The sequence below is a fragment of the Pleurodeles waltl genome, chromosome 7, assembly GCF_031143425.1.
Source record: "Pleurodeles waltl isolate 20211129_DDA chromosome 7, aPleWal1.hap1.20221129, whole genome shotgun sequence".
In the NCBI taxonomy this organism is placed as follows: Eukaryota; Metazoa; Chordata; class Amphibia; order Caudata; family Salamandridae; genus Pleurodeles; species Pleurodeles waltl.
Window position 1 is genome coordinate 1,220,690,689 of NC_090446.1, and position 22,664 is coordinate 1,220,713,352.

Sequence of the window (22,664 nt, forward strand, 5' to 3'; positions counted from 1 at the left end):
AAATCTACAGGCAGGAACTTTGCAAAAAACACCTCTGTTTTCTTTCAAAAAATGGGATGTGTCCACGTTGCGTTTTGGGGCAATTCTTGTCGCGGGTACTAGGCCTACCCACACAAGTGAGATATCATTTTTATCGGGAGACTTGGGGGAACACTGGGTGAAAGGAAATTTGTGGCTCCTCTCTGATTCCAGAACTTTCTGTCACCAAAATGTGAGGAAAATGTGTTTTTTTAGCCAAATTGTGAGGTTTTCAAAGGATTCTGGGTAACAGAACCTGGTCAGAGCCCCACAAGTCACCCCATCTTGGATTCCCCCAGGTCTCTAGTTTTCAGAAATGCACAGGTTTGGTACCCTAGGTGCCGGCTGAGCTAAAGGCCAAAATCTACAGGTAGGCACTATGCAAAAAACACCTCTGTTTTCTTTTTTTTTTTAAATGTGATTTGTGCACGTTGCGTTTTGGGGCATTTCCTGTCGCGGGCGCTAGGCCTACCCACACAAGTGAGTTATCATTTTTATCGGAAGACTTGGGGGAACGCTGGGTGGAAGGAAATTTGTGGCTCCTCTCTGATTCCAGAACTTTCTGTCACCAAAATGTGAGGAAAATGTGTTTTTGTAAGCCGAATTCTGAGGTTTGCAAAGGATTCTGGGTAACAGAACCTGGTCAGAGCCCCACAAGTCACCCCATCTTGGATTCCCCTAGGTCTCTAGTTTTCACAAATGCACAGGTTTAGTAGGTTTCCCTAGGTGCCGGCTGAGCTACAGGCCACAATCTACAGGTAGGCACTTTGCAAAAAACACCTCTGTTTTCTTTAAAAAAATTTGATGTGTCCACGTTGCGCTTCGGGGCATTTCCTGTCGCGGGTGCTAGGCCTACCCACACATGTGAGGTAGCATTTTTATCGGGAGACTTGGGGGAACGCTGGGTGGAAGGAAATTTCTGGCTCCTCTCAGATTCCAGAACTTTCTGTCACCGAAATGTGAGGAAAACGTGTTTTTTTAGCCAAATTTTGAGGTTTTCAAAGGATTCTGGGTAACAGAACGTGGACAGAGCCCCACAAGTCACCCCATCTTGGATTCCCCTAGGTCTCTAGTTTATAAAAATGCACAGGTTTGGTTGGTTTCCCTAGGTGCCGACTGAGCTAGAGGCCAAAATCTACAGGCAGGCACTTTGCAAAAAACACCTCTGTTTTCTTTCAAAAAATGGGATGTGTCCACGTTGCGTTTTGGGGCATTTCTTGTCGCGGCTACTAGGCCTACCCACACAAGTGAGGTATCATTTTTATCGGGAGACTTGGGGGAAAGCTGGGTGGAAGGAAATTTGTGGCTCCTCTCTGATTCTAGAACTTTCTGTCATAGAAATGTGAGGAAAATGTGTGTTTTTAGCCAAGTTTTGAGGTTTGCAAAGGATTCTGGGTAACAGAACCTGGTCAGAGCCCCACAAGTCACCACATCTTGGATTCCCCTAGGTCTCTAGTTTTCAAAAATGCACAGGTTTGGTACGTTTCCCTAGGTGCCGGCTGAGCTAGAGGCCAAAATCTACAGGTAGGAAATTTGCAACAAACATCTCAGTTTTCTTTCAAAAAATGGGATGTGTCCACGTTGCGTTTTGGGTATTTCCTGTCGCGGGTACTAGGCCTACCCACACAAGTGAGGTATCATTTGTATCGGGAGACTTGGGGGAATACTCGGTGGAAGGAAATTTGTGGCTCCTCTCTGATTCCAGAACTTTCTGTCACCAAAATGTGAAGAAAATGTGTTTTTTTAGCCAAATTTTGAGGTTTGCAAAGGATTCTGGGTAACAGAACCTGTTCAGTGACCCACAAGTCACCCCATCTTGGATTCCCCTAGGTCTCTAGTTTTAAAAAATGCACAGGTTTGGTAGGTTTCCCTAGGTGCCGGCTGAGCTAGAGGCCAAAATCTACAGGTAGGCACTTTGCAAAAACACCTCTGTTTTCTTTAAAAAAATGGGATGAGTCCACATTGCGTTTTGGGGCATTTCCTGTCGCGGGTACTAGGACTACCCACACAAGTGAGGTATCATTTTTATCGGGAGACTTGGGGGAACACTGGGTGGAAGAAAATTTGTGGCTCCTCTCTGATTCCAGAACTTTCTGTCACCAAAATGTGAGGAAAATGTGTTTTTTTAGCCATTTTTTGAGGTTTGCAAAGGATTCTGGGTAACAGAACCTGGTCAGAGCCCCACAAGTCACCCCATCTTGGATTCCCCTAGGTCTCTAGTTTTCAAAAATACACAGGTTTGGTAGGTTTCCCTAGGTGCCGGCTGAGCTAGAGGCCAAAATCTACAGGTAGGCACTTTGCAAAAAACAACTCTGTTTTCTTTAAAAAAATGAGATGTGTCCATATTGCGTTTTGGGCCATTTCCTGTCGCGGGCGCTAGGCAAACCCACTCAAGTGAGGTATCATTTTTATCGGGAGACTTGGGGGAACGCTGGGTGGAAGGAAATTTGTGGCTCCTCTCTGATTCCAGAACTTTCTGTCATAGAAATGTGAGGAAAATGTGTTTTTTTAGCCAAATTTTGAGGTTTGCAAAGGATTTTGGGTAACAGAACCTGGTCAGAGCCCCACAAGTCACCACATCTTGGATTCCCCTAGGTCTCTAGTTTTAAAAAATGCACAGGTTTGGTACGTTTCCCTAGGTGCCGGCTGAGCTAGAGGCCAAAATCTGCAGGTAGGCAATTTGCAACAAACATCTCTGTTTTCTTTCAAAAAATGGGATGTGTCCACGTTGCGTTTTGGGTATTTCCTGTCGCGGGTACTAGACCTACCCACACAATTGAGGTATCATTTTTATCGGGAGACTTGGGGGAACACTTGGTGGAAGGAAATTTGTGGCTCCTCTCTGGTTCCAGAACTTTCTGTCACCAAAATGTGAGGAAAATGTGTTTTTTTAGCCAAATTTTGAGGTTTGCAAAGGATTCTGGGTAACAGAACCTGGTCAGAGACCCACAAGTCACCCCATCTTGGATTCCCCTAGGTCTCTAGTTTTAAAAAATGCACAGGTTTGGTAGGATTCCCTAGGTGCCGGCTGAGCTAGAGGCCAAAATCTACAGGTAGGCACTTTGCAAAAAACACCTCTGTTTTCTTTAAAAAAATGGGATGTGTCCACGTTGTGTTTTGGGGCATTTCCTGTCCGGGTACTAGGACTACCCACACAAGTGAGGTATCATTTTTATCGGGAGACTTGGGGGAACACTGGGCGGAAGGAAATTTGTGGCTCCTCTCTGATTCCAGAACTTTCTGTCACCAAAATGTGAGGAAAATGTGTTTTTTTAGCCAAATTTTGAGGTTTGCAAAGGATTCTGGGTAACAGAACCTGGTCAGAGCCCCACAAGTCATCCCATCTTGGATTCCCCTAGGTCTCTAGTTTGAAAAAAGCACAGGTTTGGTACGTTTCCCTAGGTGCTGGCTGAGCTAGAGGCCAAAATCTACAGGCAGGCACTTTGCAAAAAACACCTCTGTTTTCTTTAAAAAAATGGGATGTGTCCACGTTGCGTTTTGGGGCATTTCTTGTCGCGGGTACTAGGCCTACCCACACAAGTGAGGTATCATTTTTATCGGGAGACTTGGGGGAACGCTGGGTGGAAGGAAATTTGTGGCTCCTCTCTGATTCTAGAACTTTCTGTCATAGAAATGTGAGGAAAATGTGTGTTTTTAGCCAAATTTTGAGGTTTGCAAAGGATTCTGGGTAACAGAACCTGGTCAGAGCCCCACAAGTCACCACATCTTGGATTCCCCTAGGTCTCTAGTTTTCAAAAATGCACAGGTTTGGTACGTTTCCCCAGGTGCCGGCTGAGCTAGAGGCCAAAATCTACAGGTAGGCAATTTGCAACAAACATCTCTGTTTTCTTTCAAAAAATGGGATGTGTCTACGTTGCGTTTTGGGTATTTCCTGTCGCGGGTACTAGGCCTACCCACACAAGTGAGGTATCATTTTTATCGGGAGACTTGGGGGAACACTGGGTGAAAGGAAATTTGTGGCTCCTCTCTGATTTCAGAACTTTCTGTCACCAAAATGTGAGGAAAATGTGTTTTTTTAGCCAAATTTTGAGGTTTGCAAAGGATTCTGGGTAACAGAAGCTGGTCAGAGCCCCACAAGTCACCCCATCTTGGATTCCCCCAGGTCTCTAGTTGTCAGAAATGCACAGGTTTGGAAGGTTTCCCTAGGTGCCGGCTGAGCTAAAGGCCAAAATCTACAGGTAGGCACTATGCAAAAAACACCTCTGTTTTCTTTTTTTTTTTAAATGTGATTTGTGCACGTTGCGTTTTGGGGCATTTCCTGTCACGGGCGCTATGCCTACCCACACAAGTGTGGTATCATTTTTATCGGAAGACTTGGGGGAACGCTGGGTGGAAGGAAATTTGTGGCTCCTCTCTGATTCCAGAACTTTCTGTCACCAAAATGTGAGGAAAATGTGTTTTTGTAAGCCGAATTTTGAGGTTTGCAAAGGATTCTGGGTAACAGAACCTGGTCAGAGCCCCACAAGTCACCCCATCTTGGGTTCCCCTAGGTCTCTAGTTTTAAAAAATGCACAGGTTTGGTTGGTTTCCCTAGGTGCCGGCTGAGCTAGAGGCCAAAATCTACAGGCAGGCACTTTGCAAAAAACACCTCTGTTTTCTTTAAAAAAATGAGATGTGTCCATATTGCGTTTTGGGGCATTTCCTGTCGCGGGCGCTAGGCAAACCCACTCAAGTGAGGTATCATTTTTATCGGGAGACTTAGGGGAACACTGGATGGATGGAAATTTATGTCTCCTCTCAGGTTCCAGAACTTTCTGTCACCGAAATGTGAGGAAAACGTGTTTTTTTAGCCAAATTTTCAGGTTTTCAAAGGATTCTGGGTAACAGAACCTGGTCAGAGCCCCACAAGTCATCCCATCTTGGATTCCCCTAGGTCTCTAGTTTTCAAAAATGCACAGGTTTGGTAGGTTTCCCTAGGTGCCGGCTGAGCTAGAGACCAAAATCTACAGGCAGGAACTTTGCAAAAAACACCTCTGTTTTCTTTCAAAAAATGGGATGTGTCCACGTTGCGTTTTGGGGCATTTCTTGTCGCGGGTACTAGGCCTACCCACACAAGTGAGATATAATTTTTATCGGGAGACTTGGGGGAACACTGGGTGAAAGGAAATTTGTGGCTCCTCTCTGATTCCAGAACTTTCTGTCACCAAAATGTGAGGAAAATGTGTTTTTTTAGCCAAATTGTGAGGTTTTCAAAGGATTCTGGGTAACAGAACCTGGTCAGAGCCCCACAAGTCACCCCATCTTGGATTCCCCCAGGTCTCTAGTTTTCAGAAATGCACAGGTTTGGTACCCTAGGTGCCGGCTGAGCTAAAGGCCAAAATCTACAGGTAGGCACTATGCAAAAAACACCTCTGTTTTCTTTTTTTTTTTAAATGTGATTTGTGCACGTTGCGTTTTGGGGCATTTCCTGTCGCGGGCGCTAGGCCTACCCACACAAGTGAGTTATCATTTTTATCGGAAGACTTGGGGGAACGCTGGGTGGAAGGAAATTTGTGGCTCCTCTCTGATTCCAGAACTTTCTGTCACCAAAATGTGAGGAAAATGTGTTTTTGTAAGCCGAATTCTGAGGTTTGCAAAGGATTCTGGGTAACAGAACCTGGTCAGAGCCCCACAAGTCACCCCATCTTGGATTCCCCTAGGTCTCTAGTTTTCACAAATGCACAGGTTTAGTAGGTTTCCCTAGGTGCCGGCTGAGCTACAGGCCACAATCTACAGGTAGGCACTTTGCAAAAAACACCTCTGTTTTCTTTAAAAAAATGTGATGTGTCCACGTTGCGCTTCGGGGCATTTCCTGTCGCGGGTGCTAGGCCTACCCACACATGTGAGGTAGCATTTTTATCGGGAGACTTGGGGGAACGCTGGGTGGAAGGAAATTTCTGGCTCCTCTCAGATTCCAGAACTTTCTGTCACCGAAATGTGAGGAAAACGTGTTTTTTTAGCCAAATTTTGAGGTTTTCAAAGGATTCTGGGTAACAGAACGTGGACAGAGCCCCACAAGTCACCCCATCTTGGATTCCCCTAGGTCTCTAGTTTAAAAAAATGCACAGGTTTGGTTGGTTTCCCTAGGTGCCGACGGAGCTAGAGGCCAAAATCTACAGGCAGGCACTTTGCAAAAAACACCTCTGTTTTCTTTCAAAAAATGGGATGTGTCCACGTTGCGTTTTGGGGCATTTCTTGTCGCGGCTACTAGGCCTACCCACACAAGTGAGGTATCATTTTTATCGGGAGACTTGGGGGAACGCTGGGTGGAAGGAAATTTGTGGCTCCTCTCTGATTCTAGAACTTTCTGTCATAGAAATGTGAGGAAAATGTGTGTTTTTAGCCAAGTTTTGAGGTTTGCAAAGGATTCTGGGTAACAGAACCTGGTCAGAGCCCCACAAGTCACCACATCTTGGATTCCCCTAGGTCTCTAGTTTTCAAAAATGCACAGGTTTGGTACGTTTCCCTAGGTGCCGGCTGAGCTAGAGGCCAAAATCTACAGGTAGGAAATTTGCAACAAACATCTCAGTTTTCTTTCAAAAAATGGGATGTGTCCACGTTGCGTTTTGGGTATTTCCTGTCGCGGGTACTAGGCCTACCCACACAAGTGAGGTATCATTTGTATCGGGAGACTTGGGGGAATACTCGGTGGAAGGAAATTTGTGGCTCCTCTCTGATTCCAGAACTTTCTGTCACCAAAATGTGAAGAAAATGTGTTTTTTTAGCCAAATTTTGAGGTTTGCAAAGGATTCTGGGTAACAGAACCTGTTCAGTGACCCACAAGTCACCCCATCTTGGATTCCCCTAGGTCTCTAGTTTTAAAAAATGCACAGGTTTGGTAGGTTTCCCTAGGTGCCGGCTGAGCTAGAGGCCAAAATCTACAGGTAGGCACTTTGCAAAAACACCTCTGTTTTCTTTAAAAAAATGGGATGAGTCCACATTGCGTTTTGGGGCATTTCCTGTCGCGGGTACTAGGACTACCCACACAAGTGAGGTATCATTTTTATCGGGAGACTTGGGGGAACACTGGGTGGAAGAAAATTTGTGGCTCCTCTCTGATTCCAGAACTTTCTGTCACCGAAATGTGAGGAAAACGTGTTTTTTTAGCCAAATTTTCAGGTTTTCAAAGGATTCTGGGTAACAGAACCTGGTCAGAGCCCCACAAGTCATCCCATCTTGGATTCCCCTAGGTCTCTAGTTTTCAAAAATGCACAGGTTTGGTAGGTTTCCCTAGGTGCCGGCTGAGCTAGAGACCAAAATCTACAGGCAGGAACTTTGCAAAAAACACCTCTGTTTTCTTTCAAAAAATGGGATGTGTCCACGTTGCGTTTTGGGGCATTTCTTGTCGCGGGTACTAGGCCTACCCACATAAGTGAGATATCATTTTTATCGGGAGACTTGGGGGAACACTGGGTGAAAGGAAATTTGTGGCTCCTCTCTGATTCCAGAACTTTCTGTCACCAAAATGTGAGGAAAATGTGTTTTTTTAGCCAAATTGTGAGGTTTTCAAAGGATTCTGGGTAACAGAACCTGGTCAGAGCCCCACAAGTCACCCCATCTTGGATTCCCCCAGGTCTCTAGTTTTCAGAAATGCACAGGTTTGGTACCCTAGGTGCCGGCTGAGCTAAAGGCCAAAATCTACAGGTAGGCACTATGCAAAAAACACCTCTGTTTTCTTTTTTTTTTAAATGTGATTTGTGCACGTTGCGTTTTGGGGCATTTCCTGTCGCGGGCGCTAGGCCTACCCACACAAGTGAGTTATCATTTTTATCGGAAGACTTGGGGGAACGCTGGGTGGAAGGAAATTTGTGGCTCCTCTCTGATTCCAGAACTTTCTGTCACCAAAATGTGAGGAAAATGTGTTTTTGTAAGCCGAATTCTGAGGTTTGCAAAGGATTCTGGGTAACAGAACCTGGTCAGAGCCCCACAAGTCACCCCATCTTGGATTCCCCTAGGTCTCTAGTTTTCACAAATGCACAGGTTTAGTAGGTTTCCCTAGGTGCCGGCTGAGCTACAGGCCACAATCTACAGGTAGGCACTTTGCAAAAAACACCTCTGTTTTCTTTAAAAAAATGTGATGTGTCCACGTTGCGCTTCGGGGCATTTCCTGTCGCGGGTGCTAGGCCTACCCACACATGTGAGGTAGCATTTTTATCGGGAGACTTGGGGGAACGCTGGGTGGAAGGAAATTTCTGGCTCCTCTCAGATTCCAGAACTTTCTGTCACCGAAATGTGAGGAAAACGTGTTTTTTTAGCCAAATTTTGAGGTTTTCAAAGGATTCTGGGTAACAGAATGTGGACAGAGCCCCACAAGTCACCCCATCTTGGATTCCCCTAGGTCTCTAGTTTAAAAAAATGCACAGGTTTGGTTGGTTTCCCTAGGTGCCGACTGAGCTAGAGGCCAAAATCTACAGGCAGGCACTTTGCAAAAAACACCTCTGTTTTCTTTCAAAAAATGGGATGTGTCCACGTTGCGTTTTGGGGCATTTCTTGTCGCGGCTACTAGGCCTACCCACACAAGTGAGGTATCATTTTTATCGGGAGACTTGGGGGAACGCTGGGTGGAAGGAAATTTGTGGCTCCTCTCTGATTCTAGAACTTTCTGTCATAGAAATGTGAGGAAAATGTGTGTTTTTAGCCAAGTTTTGAGGTTTGCAAAGGATTCTGGGTAACAGAACCTGGTCAGAGCCCCACAAGTCACCACATCTTGGATTCCCCTAGGTCTCTAGTTTTCAAAAATGCACAGGTTTGGTACGTTTCCCTAGGTGCCGGCTGAGCTAGAGGCCAAAATCTACAGGTAGGAAATTTGCAACAAACATCTCAGTTTTCTTTCAAAAAATGGGATGTGTCCACGTTGCGTTTTGGGTATTTCCTGTCGCGGGTACTAGGCCTACCCACACAAGTGAGGTATCATTTGTATCGGGAGACTTGGGGGAATACTCGGTGGAAGGAAATTTGTGGCTCTCTGATTCCAGAACTTTCTGTCACCAAAATGTGAAGAAAATGTGTTTTTTTAGCCAAATTTTGAGGTTTGCAAAGGATTCTGGGTAACAGAACCTGTTCAGTGACCCACAAGTCACCCCATCTTGGATTCCCCTAGGTCTCTAGTTTTAAAAAATACACAGGTTTGGTAGGTTTCCCTAGGTGCCGGCTGAGCTAGAGGCCAAAATCTACAGGTAGGCACTTTGCAAAAACACCTCTGTTTTCTTTAAAAAAATGGGATGAGTCCACATTGCGTTTTGGGGCATTTCCTGTCGCGGGTACTAGGACTACCCACACAAGTGAGGTATCATTTTTATCGGGAGACTTGGGGGAACACTGGGTGGAAGAAAATTTGTGGCTCCTCTCTGATTCCAGAACTTTCTGTCACCAAAATGTGAGGAAAATGTGTTTTTTTAGCCATTTTTTGAGGTTTGCAAAGGATTCTGGGTAACAGAACCTGGTCAGAGCCCCACAAGTCACCCCATCTTGGATTCCCCTAGGTCTCTAGTTTTCAAAAATACACAGGTTTGGTAGGTTTCCCTAGGTGCCGGCTGAGCTAGAGGCCAAAATCTACAGGTAGGCACTTTGCAAAAAACACCTCTGTTTTCTTTAAAAAAATGAGATGTGTCCATATTGCGTTTTGGGGCATTTCCTGTCGCGGGCGCTAGGCAAACCCACTCAAGTGAGGTATCATTTTTATCGGGAGACTTGGGGGAACGCTGGGTGGAAGGAAATTTGTGGCTCCTCTCTGATTCCAGAACTTTCTGTCATAGAAATGTGAGGAAAATGTGTTTTTTTAGCCAAATTTTGAGGTTTGCAAAGGATTTTGGGTAACAGAACCTGGTCAGAGCCCCACAAGTCACCACATCTTGGATTCCCCTAGGTCTCTAGTTTTCAAAAATGCACAGGTTTGGTACGTTTCCCTAGGTGCCGGCTGAGCTAGAGGCCAAAATCTGCAGGTAGGCAATTTGCAACAAACATCTCTGTTTTCTTTCAAAAAATGGGATGTGTCCACGTTGCGTTTTGGGTATTTCCTGTCGCGGGTACTAGACCTACCCACACAAGTGAGGTATCATTTTTATCGGGAGACTTGGGGGAACACTCGGTGGAAGGAAATTTGTGGCTCCTCTCTGGTTCCAGAACTTTCTGTCACCAAAATGTGAGGAAAATGTGTTTTTTTAGCCAAATTTTGAGGTTTGCAAAGGATTCTGGGTAACAGAACCTGGTCAGAGACCCACAAGTCACCCCATCTTGGATTCCCCTAGGTCTCTAGTTTTAAAAAATGCACAGGTTTGGTAGGATTCCCTAGGTGCCGGCTGAGCTAGAGGCCAAAATCTACAGGTAGGCACTTTGCAAAAAACACCTCTGTTTTCTTTAAAAAAATGGGATGTGTCCACGTTGCGTTTTGGGGCATTTCCTGTCGCGGGTACTATGACTATCCACACAAGTGAGGTATCATTTTTATCGGGAGACTTGGGGGAACACTGGGTGGAAGGAAATTTGTGACTCCTCTCTGATTCCAGAACTTTCTGTCACCAAAATGTGAGGAAAATGTGTTTTTTTAGCCAAATTTTGAGGTTTGCAAAGGATTCTGGTTAACAGAACCTGGTCAGAGCTCCACAAGTCACCCCATCTTGGATTCCCCTAGGTCTCTAGTTTTCAGAAATGCACAGGTTTGGTAGGTTTCCCTAGGTGCTGGCTGAGCTAGAGGCCAAAATCTACAGGTAGGCACTATGCAAAAAACAGCTCTGTTTTCATTTTTTTTTAAATGTGATTTGTGCACATTGCGTTTTGGGGCATTTCCTGTCGCGGGCGCTAGGCCTACCCACACGAGTGAGGTATCATTTTTATCGGAAGACTTGGGGGAACGCTGGGTGGAAGGAAATTCATGGCTCTTCTCTGATTCCAGAACTTTCTGTCACCAAAATGTGAGGAAAATGTGTTTTTTTAAGCCGAATTTTGAGGTTTGCAAAGGATTCTGGGTAGCAGAACCTGGTCAGAGCCCCACAATTCACCCCATCTTGGATTCCCCTAGGTCTTTAGTTTTCAAAAATACACAGGTTTGGTATGTTTCCCTAGGTGCCGGCTGAGCTACAGGCCAAAATCTACAGGTAGGCACTTTGCAAAAAACACCTCTGTTTGCTTTCAAAAAATGTGATGTGTCCACGTTGCGTTTTGGGGCATTTCCTGTCGCGGGTGCTAGGCCTACCCACACAAGTGAGGTATCATTTTTATCGGGAGACTTGGGGGAACGCTGGGTGGAAGGAAATTTGTGGCTCCTCTCAGATTCCAGAACTTTCTGTCACGGAAATGTGAGGAAAACGTGTTTTTTTAGCCAAATTTTGAGGTTTTCAAACGATTCAGAGTAACAGAACCTGGTCAGAGCCCCACAAGTCACCCCATCTTGGATTCCCCTAGGTCTCTAGTTTTCAAAATGCACAGGTTTGGTTGGTTTCCCTAGGTGCTGGCTGAGCTAGAGGCCAAAATCTACAGGCAGGCACTTTGCAAAAAACACCTCTGTTTTCTTTCAAAAAATGGGATGTGTCCACGTTGCGTTTTGGGGCATTTCTTGTCGCGGGTACTAGGCCTACCCACACAAGTGAGGTATCATTTTTATCGGGAGACTTGGGGGAACGCTGGGTGGAAGGAAATTTGTGGCTCCTCTCTGATTCTAGAACTTTCTGTCACAGAAATGTGAGGAAAATGTGTTTTTTTAGCCAAATTTTGAGGTTTGCAAAGGATTCTGGGTAACAGAACCTGGTCCGAGCCCCACAAGTCACCCCATCTTGGATTCCCCTAGGTGTCTAGTTTAAAAAAATGCACAGGTTTGGTTGGTTTCCCTAGGTGCCGGCTGAGCTAGAGGCCAAAATCTACAGGCAGGCACTTTGCAAAAAACACCTCTGTTTTCTTTCAAAAAATGGGATGTGTCCACGTTGCGTTTTGGGGCATTTCTTGTCGCGGCTACTAGGCCTACCCACACAAGTGAGGTATCATTTTTATCGGGAGACTTGGGGGAACGCTGGGTGGAAGGAAATTTGTGGCTCCTCTCTGATTCTAGAACTTTCTGTCATAGAAATGTGAGGAAAATGTGTGTTTTTAGCCAAATTTTGAGGTTTGCAAAGGATTCTGGGTAACAGAACCTGGTCAGAGCCCCACAAGTCACCACATCTTGGATTCCCCTAGGTCTCTAGTTTTAAAAAATGCACAGGTTTGGTACGTTTCCCTAGGTGCCGGCTGAGCTAGAGGCTAAAATCTACAGGTAGGAAATTTGCAACAAGCATCTCGGTTTTCTTTCAAAAAATGGGATGTGTCCACGTTGCGTTTTGGGGCATTTCCTGTCGCGGGTACTAGGACTACCCACACAAGTGAGGTATCATTTTTATCGGGAGACTTGGGGGAACACTGGGTGGAAGGAAATTTGTGGCTCCTCTCTGATTCCAGAACTTTCTGTCACCAAAATGTGAGGAAAATGTGTTTTTTTAGCCAAATTTTGAGGTTTGCAAAGGATTCTGGGTAACAGAACCTGGTCAGAGACCCACAAGTCACCCCATCTTGGATTCCCCTAGGTCTCTACTGTAGTTTTAAAAAATGCACAGGTTTGGTAGGATTCCCTAGGTGCCGGCTGAGCTAGAGGCCAAAATCTAAAGGTAAGCACTTTGCAAAAAACACCTCTGTTTTGTTTCAAAAAATGGGATGTGTCCACGTTGCGTTTTGGGGCATTTCCTGTCGCGGGTACTAGGACTACCCACACAAGTGAGGTATCATTTTTTTCGGGAGACTTGGGGGAACACTGGGTGGAAAGAAATTTGTGGCTCCTCTCTGATTCCAGAACTTTCTGTCACCAAAATGTGAGGAAAATGTGTTTTTTTAGCCAAATTTTGAGGTTTGCAAAGGATTCTGGGTAACAGAACCTGGTCAGAGCCCCACAAGTCACCCCATCTTGGATTCCCCTAGGTCTCTAGTTTTCAGAAATGCACAGGTTTGGTAGGTTTCCCTAGGTGCTGGCTGAGCTAGAGGCCAAAATCTACAGGTAGGCACTTTGCAAAAAACACCTCTGTTTTCTTTAAAAAAATGAGATGTGTCCATATTGCGTTTTGGGGCATTTCCTGTCGCGGGCGCTTGGCAAACCCACTCAAGTGAGGTATCATTTTTATCGGGAGACTTGGGGGAACACTGGGTGGAAAGAAATTTGTGCCTCCTCTCTGATTCCAGAACTTTCTGTCACCGAAATGTGAGAAAACGTGTTTTTTTAGCCAAATTTTGAGGTTTTCAAAGGATTCTGGGTAACAGAACCTGGTCAGAGCCCCACAAGTCACCCCATCTTGGATTCCCCTAGGTCTCTAGTTTTAAAAAATGCACAGGTTTGGTAGGTTTCCCTAGGTGCCGGCTGAGCTAGAGGCCAAAATCTACAGGCAGGCACTTTGCAAAAAACTCCTCTGTTTTCTTTCAAAAAATGGGATGTGTCCACGTTGCGTTTTGGGGCATTTCTTGTCGCGGGTACTAGGCCTACCCACACAAGTGAGGTATAATTTTTATCGGGAGACTTGGGGGAACGCTGGGTGGAAGGAAATTTGTGGCTCCTCTCTGATTCCAGAACTTTCTGTCACCAAAATGTGAGGAAAATTTGTTTTTTTAGCCAAATTTTGAGGTTTGCAAAGGATTCTGGGTAACAGAACCTGGTCAGAGCCCCACAAGTCACCCCATCTTGGATTCCCCTAGGTCTCTAGTTTTCAGAAATGCACAGGTTTGGTAGGTTTCCCTAGGTGCTGGCTGAGCTAGAGGCCAAAATCTACAGGCAGGCACTTTGCAAAAAACACCTCTGTTTTCTTTAAAAAAATGGGATGTGTCCACGTTGCGTTTTGGGGCATTTCTTGTCGCGGGCGCTTGGCAAACCCACTCAAGTGAGGTATCATTTTTATCGGGAGACTTGGGGGAACGCTGGGTGGAAGGAAATTGGTGGCTACTCTCAGATTCCAGAACTTTCTGTCACCGAAATGTGAGAAAACGTGTTTTTTTAGCCACATTTTGAGGTTTTCAAAGGATTCTGGGTAACAGAACCTGGTCAGAGCCCCACAAGTCACCCCATCTTGGATTCCCCTAGGTCTCTAGTTTTAAAAAATGCACAGGTTTGGTAGGTTTCCCTAGGTGCCGGCTGAGCTAGAGGCCAAAATCTACAGGCAGGCACTTTGCAAAAAACTCCTCTGTTTTCTTTAAAAAAATCGGATGTGTCCACGTTGCGTATTGGGGCATTTCTTGTCGCGGGTACTAGGCCTACCCACAAAAGTGAGGTATAATTTTTATCGGGAGACTTGGGGGAACGCTGGGTGGAAGGAAATTTGTGGCTCCTCTCTGATTCTAGAACTTTCTGTCACCGAAATGTGAGTAAAATGTGTTTTTTTAACCAAATTTTGATGTTTGCAAGGGATTCTGGGTAACAGAACCTGGTCAGAGCCCCACAAGTCACCCCATATTGGATTCCCCTAGGTCTCTAGTTTTCAAAAATGCACAGGTTTGGTAGGTTTCCGTAGGTGCCGGCTGAGCTAGAGGCCAAAATCAACAGGTAGGCACTTTGCAAAAAACACCTCTGTTTTCTTTCAAAAAATGGGATGTTTCCACGTTGCGTTTTGGAGCATTTCTTGTCGCGGGTACTAGGCCTACCCAGACAAGTGAGGTATCATTTTTATCGGGAGATTTGGGGGAACGCTGGGTGGATGGAAATTTGTGTCTCCTCTCAGATTCCAGAACTTTCTGTCACCGAAATGTGAGGAAAACTTGTTTTTTTAGCCAAATTTTGAGGTTTTCAAAGGATTCTGGGTAACAGAACCTGGTCAGAGCCCCACAAGTCATCCCATCTTGGATTCCCCTAGGTCTCTAGTTTAAAAAAATGCACAGGTTTGGTAGATTTCCCTAGGTGCTGGCTGAGCTAGAGGCCAAAATCTACAGGTAGGCACTTTGCAAAAAACACCTCTGTTTTCTTTAAAAAAATGGGATGTGTCCACGTTGCGTTTTGGGGCATTTCTTGTCGCGGGTACTAGGCCTACCCACACAAGTGAGGTATCATTTTTATCGGGAGACTTGGGGGAACACTCGGTGGAAGGAAATTTGTGGCTCCTCTCTGATTCCAGAACTTTCTGTCACCAAAATGTGAGGAAAATGTGTTTTTTTAGCCAAATTTTGAGGTTTGCAAAGGATTCTGGGTAACAGAACCTGGTCAGAGCCCCACAAGTCACCCCATCTTGGATTCCCCTAGGTCTTTAGTTTTCAAAAATACACAGGTTTGGTAGGTTTCCCTAGGTGCCGGCTGAGCTACAGGCCAAAATCTACAGGTAGGCACTTTGCAAAAAACACCTCTGTTTTCTTTCAAAAAATGTGATGTGTCCACGTTGCGTTTTGGGGCATTTCCTGTCGCGGGTGCTAGGCCTACCCACACAAGTGAGGTATCATTTTTATCGGGAGACTTGGGGGAACGCTGGGTGGAAGGAAATTTGTGGCTCCTCTCAGATTCCAGAACTTTCTGTCACCGAAATGTGTGGAAAACGTGTTTTTTTAGCCAAATTTTGAGGTTTTCAAAGGATTCCGAGTAACAGAACCTGGTCAGAGCCCCACAAGTCACCCCATCTTGGATTCCCCTAGGTCTCTAGTTTTCAAAATGCACAGGTTTGGTTGGTTTCCCTAGGTGCTGGCTGAGCTAGAGGCCAAAATCTACAGGCAGGCACTTTGCAAAAAACACCTCTGTTTTCTTTCAAAAAATGGGATGTGTCCACGTTGCGTTTTGGGGCATTTCTTGTCGGGGGTACTAGGCCTACCCACACAAGTGAGGTATCATTTTTATCGGGAGACTTGGGGGAACGCTGGGTGGAAAGAAATTTGTGGCTCCTCTCTGATTCGAGAACTTTCTGTCACAGAAATGTGAGGAAAATGTGTTTTTTTAGCCAAATTTTGAGGTTTGCAAAGGATTCTGGGTAACAGAACCTGGTCAGAGCCCCACAAGTCACCCCATCTTGGATTCCCCTAGGTGTCTAGTTTAAAAAAATGCACAGGTTTGGTTGGTTTCCCTAGGTGCCGGCTGAGCTAGAGGCCAAAATCTACAGGCAGGCACTTTGCAAAAAACACCTCTGTTTTCTTTAAAAAAATGAGATGTGTCCACGTTGCGCTTCGGGGCATTTCTTGTCGCGGCTACTAGGCCTACCCACACAAGTGAGGTATCATTTTTATCAGGAGACTTGGGGGAACGCTGGGTGGAAGGAAATTTGTGGCTCCTCTCTGATTCTAGAACTTTCTGTCACCGAAATGTGAGGAAAATTTGTTTTTTTTTGCCAAATTTTGAGGTTTGCAAAGGATTCTGGGTAACAGAACCTGGTCAGAGCCCCACAAGTCAACCCATCTTGGATTCCCACAGGTCTCTAGTTTTCAGAAATGCACAGGTTTGGTAGGTTTCCCTAGGTGCCGGCTGAGCTAGAGGCCAAAATCTACAGGTAGGCACTATGCAAAAAACACCTCTGTTTTCTTTTTTTTTTAAATGTGATTTGTGCACATTGCGTTTTGGGGCATTTCATGTCGCGGGCGCTAGGCCTACCCACACAAGTGAGGTATCATTTTTATCGGAAGTCTTGGGGGAACGCTGGGTGGAAGGAAATTCATGGCTCTTCTCTGATTCCAGAACTTTCTGTCACCAAAATGTGAGGAAAATTTGTTTTTTTAAGCCGAAATTTGAGGTTTGCAAAGGATTCTGGGTAACAGAACCTGGTCAGAGCCCCACAATTCACCCCATCTTGGATTCCCCTAGGTCTCTAGTTTTCAAAAATGCACAGGTTTGGTTGGTTTCCCTAGGTGCTGGCTGAGCTAGAGGCCAAAATCTACAGGCAGGCACTTTGCAAAAAACACCCCTGTTTTCTTTCAAAAAATTGTATGTGTCCACGTTGCGTTTTGGGGCATTTCTTGTCGTGGGTACTAGGCCTACCCACACAAGTGAGGTATCATTTTTATTGGGAGACTTGGGGGAACACTGGGTGGAAGGAAATTCGTGGCTCCTCTCTGATTCCAGAACTTTCTGTCACCGAAATGTGAGGAAAACGTGTTTTTTTAGCCAAATTTTGAGGTTTTCAAAGGATTCCGAGTAACAGAACCTGGTCAGAGCCCCACAAGTCACCCCATCTTGGATTCCCGTAGGTCTCTAGTTTTCAAAAATGCACAGGTTTGGTTGGTTTCCCTAGGTGCTGGCTGAGCTAGAGGCCAAAATCTACAGGCAGGCACTTTGCAAAAAACACCTCTGTTTTCTTTCAAAAAATGGGATGTGTCCACGTTGCGTTTTGGGGCATTTCTTGTCGCGGGTACTAGGCCTACCCACACAAGTGAGGTATCATTTTTATCGGGAGACTTGGGGGAACGCTGGGTGGAAGAAAATTTGTGGCTCCTCTCTGATTCTAGAACTTTCTGTCACAGAAATGTGAGGAAAATGTGTTTTTTTAGCCAAATGTTGAGGTTTGCAAAGGATTCTGGGTAACAGAACCTGGTCAGAGCCCCACAAGTCACCCCATCTTGGATTCCCCTAGGAGTCTAGTTTTAAAAAATGCACAGGTTTGGTTGGTTTCCCTAGGTGCCGGCTGAGCTAGAGGCCAAAATCTACAGGCAGGCACTTTGCAAAAAACACCTCTGTTTTCTTTCAAAAAATGGGATGTGTCCACGTTGCGTTTTGGGGCATTTCTTGTCGCGGCTACTAGGCCTACCCACACAAGTGAGGTATCATTTTTATCGGGAGACTTGGGGGAACGCTGGGTGGAAGGAAATTGGTGGCTCCTCTCTGATTCTAGAACGTTCTGTCATAGAAATGTGAGGAAAATGTGTGTTTTTAGCCAAATTTTGAGGTTTGCAAAGGATTCTGGGTAACAGAACCTGGTCAGAGCCCCACAAGTCACCACATCTTGGATTCCCCTAGGTCTCTAGTTTTAAAAAATGCACAGGTTTGGTACGTTTCCCTAGGTGCCGGCTGAGCTAGAGGCCAAAATCTACAGGTAGGAAATTTGCAACAAGCATCTCGGTTTTCTTTCAAAAAATGGGATGTGTCCACGTTGCGTTTTGGGTATTTCCTGTCGCGGGTACTAGGCCTACCCACACAAGTGAGGTATCATTTTTATCGGGAGACTTGGGGGAATACTCGGTGGAAGGAAATTTGTGGCTCCTCTCTGATTCCAGAACTTTCTGTCACCAAAATGTGAGGAAAATGTGTTTTTGTAAGCCGAATTCTGAGGTTTGCAAAGGATTCTGGGTAACAGAACCTGGTCAGAGCCCCACAAGTCACCCCATCTTGGATTCCCCTAGGTCTCTAGTTTTCACAAATGCACAGGTTTAGTAGGTTTCCCTAGGTGCCGGCTGAGCTACAGGCCACAATCTACAGGTAGGCACTTTGCAAAAAACACCTCTGTTTTCTTTAAAAAAATGTGATGTGTCCACGTTGCGCTTCGGGGCATTTCCTGTCACGGGTGCTAGGCCTACCCACACATGTGAGGTATCATTTTTATCGGGAGACTTGGGGGAACGCTGGGTGGAAGGAAATTTCTGGCTCCTCTCAGATTCCAGAACTTTCTGTCACCGAAATGTGAGGAAAACGTGTTTTTTGTAGCCAAATGTTGAGGTTTTCAAATGATTCTGGGTAACAGAACGTGGACAGAGCCCCACAAGTCACCCCATCTTGGATTCCCCTAGGTCTCTAGTTTTAAAAAATGCACAGGTTTGGTTGGTTTCCCTAGGTGCCGGCTGAGCTAGAGGCCAAAATCTACAGGCAGGCACTTTGCAAAAAACACCTCTGTTTTCTTTCAAAAAATGGGATGTGTCCACGTTGCGTTTTGGGGCATTTCTTGTCGCGGCTACTAGGCCTACCCACACAAGTGAGGTATCATTTTTATCGGGAGACTTGGGGGAACGCTGGGTGGAAGGAAATTTGTGGCTCCTCTCTGATTCTAGAACTTTCTGTCATAGAAATGTGAGGAAAATGTGTGTTTTTAGCCAAATTTTGAGGTTTGCAAAGGATTCTGGGTAACAGAACCTGGTCAGAGCCCCACAAGTCACCACATCTTGGATTCCCCTAGGTCTCTAGTTTTCAAAAATGCACAGGTTTGGTACGTTTCCCTAGGTGCCGGCTGAGCTAGAGGCCAAAATCTACAGATAGGAAATTTGCAACAAACATCTCGGTTTTCTTTCAAAAAATGGGATGTGTCCACATTGCGTTTTGGGTATTTCCTGTCGCGGGTACTAGGCCTACCCACACAAGTGAGGTATCATTTTTATCAGGAGACTTGGGGGAGTACTCGGTGGAAGGACATTTGTGGCTCCTCTCTGATTCCAGAACTTTCTGTCACCAAAATGTGAGGAAAATGTGTTTTTTTAGCCAAATTTTGAGGTTTGCAAAGGATTCTGGGTAACAGAACCTGGTCAGTGACCCACAAGTCACCCCATCTTGGATTCCTCTAGGTCTCTAGTTTTAAAAAATGCACAGGTTTGGTAGGTTTCCCTAGGTGCCGGCTGAGCTAGAGGCCAAAATCTACAGGTAGGCACTTTGCAAAAACACCTCTGTTTTCTTTCAAAATATGGGATGAGTCCACGTTGCGTTTTGGGGCATTTCCTGTCGCGGGTACTAGGACTACCCACACAAGTGAGGTATCATTTTTATCGGGAGACTTGGGGGAACACTAGGTGGAAGGAAATTTGTGGCTCCTCTCTGATTCCAGAACTTTCTGTCACCAAAATGTGAGGAAAATGTGTTTTTTTAGCCATTTTTTGAGGTTTGCAAAGGATTCTGGGTAACAGAACCTGGTCAGAGCCCCACAAGTCACCCCATCTTGGATTCCCCTAGGTCTCTAGTTTTCAAAAATACACAGGTTTGGTAGGTTTCCCTACGTGCCGGCTGAGCTAGAGGCCAAAATCTACAGGTAGGCACTTTGCAAAAAACACCTCTGTTTTCTTTAAAAAAATGAGATGTGTCCATATTGCGTTTTGGGGCATTTCCTGTCGCGGGCGCTAGGCAAACCCACTCAAGTGAGGTATCATTTTTATCGGGAGACGTGGGGGAACGCTGGGTGGAAGGAAATTTGTGGCTCCTCTCTGATTCTAGAACTTTCTGTCATAGAAATGTGAGGAAAATGTGTTTTTTTAGCCAAATTTTGAGGTTTGCAAAGGATTCTGGGTAACAGAACCTGGTCAGAGCCCCACAAGTCACCACATCTTGGATTCCCCTAGGTCTCTAGTTTTCAAAAATGCACAGGTTTGGTACGTTTCCCTAGGTGCCGGCTGAGCTAGAGGCCAAAATCTGCAGGTAGGCAATTTGCAACAAACATCTCTGTTTTCTTTCAAAAAATGGGATGTGTCCACGTTGCGTTTTGGGTATTTCCTGTCGCGGGTACTAGACCTACCCAAACAAGTGAGGTATAATTTTTATCAGGAGACTTGGGGGAACACTCGGTGGAAGGAAATTTGTGGCTCCTCTCTGATTCCAGAACTTTCTGTCACTAAAATGTGAGGAAAATGTGTTTTTTTAGCCAAATTATGAGGTTTGCAAAGGATTCTGGGTAACAGAACCTGGTCAGAGCCCCACAAGTCACCCCATCTTGGATTCCCCTAGGTCTCTAGTTTTCAGAAATGCACAGATTTGGTAGGTTTCCCTAGGTGCTGGCTGAGCTAGAGGCCAAAATCTACTGGTAGGCACTTTGCAAAAAACACCTCTGTTTTCTTTAAAAAAATGAGATGTGTCCATATTGCGTTTTGGGGCATTTCCTGTCGCGGGCGCTTGGCAAACCCACTCAAGTGAGGTATAATTTTTATCGGGAGACTTGGGGGAACGCTGGGTGGAAGATAATTGGTGGCTACTCTCAGATTCCAGAACTTTCTGTCACCGAAATGTGAGAAAACGTGTTTTTTTAGCCAAATTTTGAGGTTTTCAAAGGATTCTGGGTAACAGAACCTGGTCAGAGCCCCACAAGTCACCCCATCTTGGATTCCCCTAGGTCTCTAGTTTTAAAAAATGCACATGTTTAGTAGGTTTCCCTAGGTGCCGGCTGAGCTAGAGGCCAAAATCTACAGGCAGGCACTTTGCAGAAAACTCCTCTGTTTTCTTTCAAAAAATCGGATGTGTCCACGTTGCGTTTTGGGGCATTTCTTGTCGCGGGTACTAGGCCTACCCACACAAGTGAGGTATCATTTTTATCGGGAGACTTGGGGGAACGCTGGGTGGAAGGAAATTTGTGGCTCCTCTCTGATTCTAGAACTTTCTGTCACCGAAATGTGAGAAAAATGTGTTTTTTTAGCCAAATTTTGAGGTTTGCAAAGGATTCTGGGTAACAGAACCTGGTCAGAGCCCCACAAGTCACCCCATATTGGATTCCCCTAGGTCTCTAGTTTTCAAAAATGCACAGGTTTGGTAGGTTTCCCTAGGTGCCGGCTGAGCTATAGGCCAAAATCAACAGGTAGGCACTTTGCAAAAAACACCTCTGTTTTCTTTAAAAAAATGGGATGTGTCCACGTTGCGTTTTGGAGCATTTATTGTCGCGGGTACTAGGCCTACCCAGACAAGTGAGGTATCATTTTTATCGGAAGATTTGGGGGAACGCTGGGTGGATGGAAATTTGTGTCTCCTCTCAGATTCCAGAACTTTCTGTCACCGAAATGTGAGAAAACGTGTTTTTTTAGCCAAATTTTGAGGTTTTCAAAGGATTCTGGGTAACAGAACCTGGTCAGAGCCCCACAAGTCCCCCCATCTTGGATTCCCCTAGGTCTCTAGTTTTCAAAAATGCACAGGTTTGGTAGGTTTCCCTAGGTGACGGCTGAGCTAGAGGCCAAAATCTACAGGTAGGCACTTTGCAAAAAACACCTCTGTTTTCTTTAAAAAAATGAGATGTGTCCATATTGCGTTTTGGGGCATTTCCTGTCGCGGGCGCTAGGCAAACCCACTCAAGTGAGGTATCATTTTTATCGGGAGACTTGGGGGAACACTCGGTGGAAGGAAATTTGTGGCTCCTCTCTGATTCCAGAACTTTCTGTCACCAAAATGTGAGGAAAATGTGTTTTTTTTGCCAAATTTTGAGGTTTGCAAAGGATTCTGGGTAACAGAACCTGGTCAGAGCCCCACAAGTCACCCCATCTTGGATTCCCCCAGGTCTCTAGTTTTCAGAAATGCACAGGTTTGGTAGGTTTCCCTAGGTGCCGGCTGAGCTAGAGGCCAAAATCTACAGGTAGACACTATGCAAAAAACACCTCTGTTTTCTTTTTTTTTTAAATGTGATTTGTGCACATTGCGTTTTGGGGCATTTCCTGTCGCGGGCGCTAGGCCTACCCACACAAGTGAGGTATCATTTTTATCAGAAGACTTGGGGGAACGCTGGGTGGAAGGAAATTCATGGCTCTTCTCTGATTCCAGAACTTTCTGTCACCAAAATGTGAGGAAAATGTGTTTTTTTAGGCCGAATTTTGAGGTTTGTCAAGGATTCTGGGTAGCAGAACCTGGTCAGAGCCCCACAATTCACCCCATCTTGGATTCCCCTAGGTCTTTAGTTTTCAAAAATACACAGGTTTGGTAGGTTTCCCTAGGTGCCGGCTGAGCTAGAGGCCAAAATCTACAGGCAGGCACTTTGCAAAAAACACCTCTGTTTTCTTTCAAAAAATGGGATGTGTCCACG